Here is an 8,117-nt window from a genome sequence, read left to right on the forward strand (position 1 = left end):
AGCTTCAAGCTTCAGAACCAGTAACTAGTTTAGTTCATTGGAATCCTCCTTAATTCTTCCATGATATCAACCCTTACTTTCTTTTTTTTTTTGTTAATTTTTATAAAAAAAAATAATTTTGATGCATTTAGAGTGTAAAAAAAATTATTTGATCATCCAATCAAAAATTAATTATTTTTAATAATATGACATTCCACAATTTAATCAATGCATGAATGCCTCTTTGTATCATGCTGTTTTGTGCTAAACAAGCTTGTCTTTTTTTCTTTAATCTATTTAAATCCTGCTTCCGGGTACAAGAGCCGGATAAATAGACAATATTAAATTTTTTTTGTGTGCCTCAGGAAGCGGTAAAACAACCACACTATCTCAACTTCAGGCTTTCAACAATTCAAGCGTGCTAACCTACTATTAGGTGAGTCCCCGTTGCTTAGTTTTCCTTATATACTAATTTTCACACCATCCATGTTGGTTTCTACAACTTGATATCACGGTGTCCTTTGTCTTTCGGTTTTTGTATGATTATGGATTGTTGAAAAAAGAAATTCCAATTCTATATGCTCATGTGGGAGTCGCCTGAAGTGAATTGCTTTTTTGTGAATCATTTATTGGCATGCCTTCTTGTGAAGGAATGAAACAATATCTGGAGCTATCTAGTTGATGCATTGTGTGAAAGAATTTTTCCTTGATGATTGGTATGCTTCTAGTTGATGGATGTGCTCCTGGTCATTTGTTAGTGATACTTGAAAGCTATTTGGGTAGCACCTGTGATAGGGAATTCGATGGTGGGTGTGGTTGATAGACATGACCCATAGTAATTTTGATTGTTAGTTAAGTGTGCGGATGGTCAGTTATATTGTGTATTTACTGATATATGTGTTCAAGAATTAGTTTTCCATCCTAATTATAGATGGTTACTAATGGGAAGTTTTTAGCTTTGATATTTGTTTATCTTCCATAACATAGAAGATATTAATACAAGGCTATAATCCTTGATGCCAATATATTCGTATCTGACTCGATGCATCAGTGTAATATTCTCGTGCCATATAACTCAAATAAATTAGGTTACATCAATTGGTAAGTAATATCATGATTTTATTTATGTCATTTGAGTGGAGGTCACCTGAGGCTTCTGTAAGATTTAACATTGAAAGGTTTCAGGGGGACTATTACGTGAGCAAATTACCACGCTGCCCGAACGAATCAATCTGTATACCGGCTGAACTGAAACTCAGATGGGTAAAAAGGTATCGAACAAATTATAACACTAAAGCAACATATTTTTTTTCCATAACGTTATTCTAATCCTTTTTGGTTTTGCTCAACAGAAACTAGTAGAGACCCGGTGCTTGATGAGCGGATAATTTATACACTTTTTGGCATTGTTTTTAGGTAGTTTTTAGTAAGTTCAAGCTACTTTTAGGGATGTTTTCATTAGTTTTTATGTTAAATTCACATTTCTGGACTTTACTATGAGTTTGTATGTTTTTCTGTGATTTCAGGTAATTTCTAGCTGAAATTGAGGGACCTGAGCAAAACTCTGAAAAGAAGGCTAACAAAGGACTGCTGATGCTGTTGGAATCTGACCTCCCTGCACTCGAAATAGATTTTTTGGAGCTACAGAACTCCAAATGGCGCGCTCTTAATGGCGTTGAAAAGTAGACATCCAGAGCTTTCCAGCAATATATAATAGTTCATACTTTATTCGGGAATTGACGACATAAATTGGCGCTCAACGCCAGTTCCATGTTGCTGTCTGGAGTCAAACGCCAGAAACACGTCACGACCCGGAGTTGAACGCCCAAAACACGTTACAACTTGGCGTTCAACTCCAAAAGAAGCCTCAGCTCGTGGATAGATCAAGCTCAGCCCAAACATACACCAAGTGGGCCCCGGAAGTGGATTTATGCATCAATTACTTACTCCTGTAAACCCTAGTAGCTAGTCTAGTATAAATAGGATAGTTTACTATTGTATTAGATATCTTTGGACGTTTAGTTCTCAGATCATGGGGGCTGGCCTCTCGGCCATGCCTGAACCTTTCACTTATGTATTTTCAACGGTGGAGTTTCTACACACCATAGATTAAGGGTGTGGAGCTCTGCTGTACCTCAAGTTTTAATGCAATTACTACTATTTCCTATTCAATTCTCTTTATTCCTATTCTAAGATATTCGTTGCTCTTTAACTTGATGAATGTGATGATCCGTGACACTCATCATCATTCTCACCTATGAACGCGCGTGATTGACAACCACTTCCGTTCTACCTTAGGCCTGGTGCATATCTCTTGGATTCCTTAATCAGAATCTTCGTGGTATAAGCTAGAATTGATGGCGGCATTCATGAGAATCCGGAAAGTCTAAACCTTGTCTGTGGTATTCCGAGTAGGATTCTGCGATTGAATGACTGTGACAAGCTTCAAACTCGCGATTGCTGGGCGTGATGACAAACACAAAAGAATCAAGGGATTCTATTCCAACATGATCGAGAACCGACAGATGATTAGCCGTGCCGTGACAGAGCATTTGGACCTTTTTCACTGAGAGGATGGGACGTAGCCATTGACAACGGTGATGCCCTATATACAGCTTGCCATAGAAGGGAGTGATAAAATTGGATGAAAGAAGTAGGAAAGCAGAGATTCAGGAGGAGCACAGCATCTCCATACACTTATCTGAATTTCTCACCAATGATTTACATAAGTATTTCTATCCTAGTTTATTTATCTTTATTTTCTATTTATTTTATTAATCATATTTAAACCAATAATCCCTTAAATTAGTTAAATCCGCCTGACTGAGATTTACAAGATGACCATAGCTTGCTTCATACCAACAATCTCTTTGGGATCGACCCTTACTCACGTAAGGTTTATTACTTGGATGACCCAGTACACTTGCTGGTTAGTTGAATGGAGTTGTGACCACACATACCAAAGAGCTATTATCTTGAATTAAATTTCATACAAGTACAAAGAGTACGAATCACAATTTCGTCCACCAGTGCTCACCATGCTACATCAATAACTTATTTACGCACTTGGAACGACATCATGAGCGAGCTAAGTTGGACGAGATTGAGGCCATAGGATTTGGTTTCCTCCGCCGCGTACCACAATGGCATGTGAAACAGAGCATCATGCTCCAACTAGCCAGGGCTTATGAGGTTGACACAAACACGCTCATGGTGGACGCAGGGGAGATTCGCATTAGTGCCAAACTTATTGGCAATGTATTCGGCATACCTTCTCATGGTTAGTGTTAGTTATGTAGGATGAAAAAATTTCTCTGAGTGGTTTACTTTCTCCGTTGATGACACTTATTGATTGTGGGAAACTGTTCCATTTCTCGCAGGCGAACCAATCCCAGAATTGCAGAAGAAAAATCCATCGCATCTGGCAATTAAGGCGGAGTTTCAGAAGAAAACAACAAGCCAACTGCGTGAGTTTGTATTTGCTTGTCCAATGGAGACTAAGCAATAGAGGATGAGGTTTAGAAGATACTTTATCATGGTTATTTTGAAGATGTTTCTGAACCCCACAAGGCAGCAAACTATTTCTCCGTGGCACCTCCCTCCGATATTAGATGTGTCGAACCCTAGAAGGTTTCATTGGCCTTATCACATATTAAAGTGGCTGCGGGATGCGATAAGGAAATTCCAAGATGAGAACAGGGAAACATGCGGCGGGTGCATGTTCGTGTTGCTGGTAATGCATTAAATTAATTTAATTTGAATCCAATGTATGACCGTAGGTGTAATTCCTAAAATTTAAGTTATTTCTTTATAGGTTTTGTACTTTCAGCGCTTGAAACATGGTCCGTTGCATGCTTGTCGAGTACTTGAACCATGGATTGTTGAGTGGACCACTAATGAGCTTGATAAGAAGGCCGACTACGTCATCTCACAGGTTCAATCTTTACTAATGCATTTTATAAAATCTAGTTGAACAGAAAATGCAATTGGCAGTTCACATTGAAGTTTTAGAATCCTTTTTTGACCAAATGTTGAACACACAGGGTTGCATAGTCAAAAATGGAAGGAACAAGAGAAAGCAGAAGAAACAATGTTCGAGTAAAGGTGTTAACAAGGGGGGAGGTGTAAAAGGCCCTGCAACGACACTGACGAATCACCGTCTACCAAAGGGAAGACTTCACCTCATCCAAGCTATAGGAAGGCAGAAAAGGTGATTTGCTTTCCTTATTAAAGCTTGTGAGCTCAATTAATTGGATCCTTATTTATGTGATATGATCATTGATCGTTATCATAGAATTTACGATTACAAAATTGTAAAGTAACTTCATTATGTGGCTGTATGGCTTGTTTTGATATATGAAGTTCATAGAAGAACGATTAGGAGAGCTAAATTCAATGACCGTGTATGATATTTACATGTTTTTTTTTGTTGAAAGCTTGTTTGAATACAGTTGTGTCTTATTTTTATTAAGGTTTTATTTGAGTTGAGTTTATTACTTAAACAGGAGGATTTAGGATGCTCAAATTAGGATCTAATCTGAACTGGATAGATAACTTATGATTAATTTATTTGGATGGCTTTTTATGTATGAAAGAATTGCTTCATGGGGCTGCCTAGTTAATTCATTGTGTGAAAATATATTTTAGTGATGATTAGTGTGGTTGTAATTGAGGATGTTCACTGTAGTTGGGTTTTGGATGTAAAATATAGTGTGGCCATAGATGGTTAATTTTTTTGAACGATTGTGAGTTTGTTATGTTTTCCAAACGCCTGAAAGTTTACATTAGATTTTTCCATATATTTGTTGTCCCATGTTGAACACCGGGTTGCCCAGTCAACAATTCAATGAAAGAGAAAGGAAATAAGAAGCAGTCTTCGAGTAAAATGGGTAACAAGAAAGGAGGGTGTAAAAGGCCTTGCAAGGACACTGAGCAACTTCCGTCTACCAAAGGCAAGACTACATCTCAGCCAAGAAATAAGGAGACGGATAAGGTGGTTTGCTTTCTGTAGGATAGCTCATGTGATAATTTGAATTGGATGTTCACTTTGTTATATTTTTGGGTGCACACTTTAGTACGATTTGGTTGTTCACTTTAGTAAGGTTTTGTTTGTATGCTAATTAAAATGACGATATGCATGAATTTACATAACAGCAATCCAAGACTGGTTCGAGGAGAAAGTTGATTCTCAGTAGGAGCCGATCTAGACGCGGCACCAAAAAAGAAATTCCAAGAGAAAGTGTCTCAAGAAGCACTGCTTCGCCATTGGTAGTCTCGGAATCTGATGATGATGACCACGTGCCGCTTGCTAGAAGGATACGGTTGTTCCAACAGCACCCTCCGCCACATGATACAAGACAAGAAGATCCAGTGTTCAACGGCAATCATGAAAGTCATCAAGAAGGAAAAAATGACCTAAACAATGATTCTCCACACACACCGCCAGCAGCACCTGTACAGCTCAGTGACTATGATTTTGACCGGTTAGTGGTTTATTGATTACCTTGCTGTATGTTTTCCTTTTTTTTTTTATTTTCACACCCATGACATGTGATTAGCCGTCTAGCTAGGCATGACATGTTCTCTTAGCTAAATTCTTGTCCCATTCGTTTGCAGCGAATTTGACATCTCTATCGTTCAGTGTCCTGAATTTGAGCAAGTACTCAATAATGTTGAACAGGGGCACCAAACCAAAGCCATAATCATGCAACCCCTGCAAACAGTGTTTCCAATAAAATCACCCTATCATACACCGAGTCCAGGTAGACCGAGCTTTTCACTCGGTTTAACTCAGCTTGAAAAGACTCTAACCCCGTCCCCAATACATTCAATTCATCCAAGACTAAGTGAAATAAAGTTGGGGGAGACTAAGGAGGAACAAATCAGAACATGGATAATTAAACCGTCGTTGGATGAAAATCAAGATTTAGCTTCCTATGAAGGGCGGGACTACATGGTATTACAAAGGAAGGACTTCTGGACCTTGAAACTACGCAGTTGGGTAAACAGCTGTGTACGTATATGAACTTAAGCATGTGTTTTAATTCCCTATACTTATATCGGTGTTTGAATTACACTTGCTTAATACTCTGTGTAGGTAATTCAATGGATGTGCTATACTTTCAACGACACTGAATCATCTAGGTTCAAGCAAGAGTTCTATTGCGTGTGTCCAGGCATATTGGTAATTACATTCTTATTACTATGTTGAAAAAGCTTTTTATTGGGATTTTTACTATGTGTGGGTCTGCAGGAATCAGTCATAAAAAATGATAGTCTGGAAAGATTTATGGACGGTGTGGCACCAATTTATGATGGTCTTAGTCCAAGCTTTGGTGATGATACTAGGTTCTTTGACAAAGTAGCAGCAGCAAAGAGAAAATGGGTGAGTTGCTGTTTTGTATTTAATTACCTGTTGGAAATATGTTGTCGCATGATTTGAGAATGTTAAGGTTCTTGAATGGTCGAATGAGATCAATAGTTTTTGTTTTTTTTTTCTCACATGAAAAATCTCTTCATATTTGCTACTTGGTGCAGTGGTTAATTCCTTATTGTTGGAGGGGCCATTGGTGGGTATATGCATTTGATGTGGTTGCGAAGCGCTTACTTATTCTCGATAGTTTGCATTATGGACCAGAAGATGATAAACGAATAAAGCTCGATGCATATGTTGTAAGATACCATCATTCTTTTAAACAAAATACAGCCGCACAGTTCAAGTCGATATAATTTTGCTCGCGTATGTTCGTTCCATGATTTTCAGGGGAGACTATGTGAGGATATGGCAAGTATTTTTATTTCTGCATTCGTTCGGACTACGCACGGCCCAGCTCGTTCGTACGCGAGGGTTCCAAAGCAACCGAACAAGTGAGATGAAATTATAACCCAAATTTGATGCTTTTTTAGATTTCAATTCAAAATGTGTCGTACCATGTAACTTGGTTTTTCTCAACCTAATTGCAATAGCATTTTATTGTCCTGCAGCTTTGACTGTGGCATGTGTGTCATTAAGTTGATGGAAAGTTGGACCGAAGAACGTCAACTTTGTGAATGGGATAAGGTTTGTTAATTAAACATTTGAGCAAATGTCATTATTGATCTTGTAAAAATATAACTGTAACGGTTCTTAATACTAAACCAACTGATAAATTTACCCACAGGATTCACTCAGCTCAGACAGGATGGAGTTGATGCTAGACATTATCTATGGCCCACAGAATGCATCGGTAGGCCAGCTTATCTCGTTATTGGAAAACAAGGTTAAACCTGTTCGTCGTAATGCACCACGGAACAAGAAGAAGGACGTTAGTTCACCATACACTGCACCTAGCACACGGACATTGATTGAACGTGTGGAGGGATTACCGAAGGGGGCAATGCGCAGAGGGAGGAAGAAGTTGCTCACTTAGTATTAGTTACAATGAATTGAACTACCAAATTATACTGAGTTGACTTACTGCTGACATGCTTAAGGATTTGTTATTGTCACATTAGAAAGACTTGATTCAATGACATATTTTTTTCCTACAGTACAATGATTTATTAGTTATGTTACGTAAAATTTATCCATGTCTTTTTAGATGTTAGAATTCCGGATTTATCAAGTTTTTATGTAAAACTGTCATATTTGTGCATATTGAAATAGGTGACCACTAACCATCCACCAATATAGCTAAACTGAACATCTTATACCTTACAATAATGAACATTCAGTCTAACAAGGTCAAAATCAAAACACAAATGCTAAATGGCTAACCATCCTTATTTATAGTAGAAATAAACATCTGAACACCTATAGAAATGAACATCCACTTTAGTTCATTAAAAAATTCCTGACAACAATGTCTATGACGAACAGCTACATACCGAAAAACTATATAGTAAAGCATGTAGAAATCTTGAACAACTTAATTAAACTACAACGTAAATTACAGAATAACCATCAAATATACACATTATGCATTAAGTCTACTGGAAAAAAAATAGTAAAATGGTTCGGTTTCACTCGAAAAAATGGTTCTTGCAATTAATAACATGTGGACCTTTTGCAACAGCTGCCTTCGAACCTTGAAACTAACAATAATCCTTAAACACAGAGATGAGAAAATATACACAATCACAAACTTGTCCAACTAATC

The 8,117-nt window shown here is 37.7% G+C and overlaps 1 long non-coding RNA gene across 1 annotated transcript; it reads left to right on the forward strand.

The window, feature by feature from the left end:
• LOC110269639 lies at positions 239–1,569 on the forward strand. The gene is made up of 4 exons (XR_002358407.1): positions 239–415; positions 1,165–1,250; positions 1,332–1,395; positions 1,506–1,569. It is a non-coding gene; the product is annotated as an uncharacterized LOC110269639 (long non-coding RNA).

Source organism: Arachis ipaensis, chromosome B03 (genome assembly GCF_000816755.2).
Source record: "Arachis ipaensis cultivar K30076 chromosome B03, Araip1.1, whole genome shotgun sequence".
Lineage (NCBI taxonomy): Eukaryota > Viridiplantae > Streptophyta > Magnoliopsida > Fabales > Fabaceae > Arachis > Arachis ipaensis.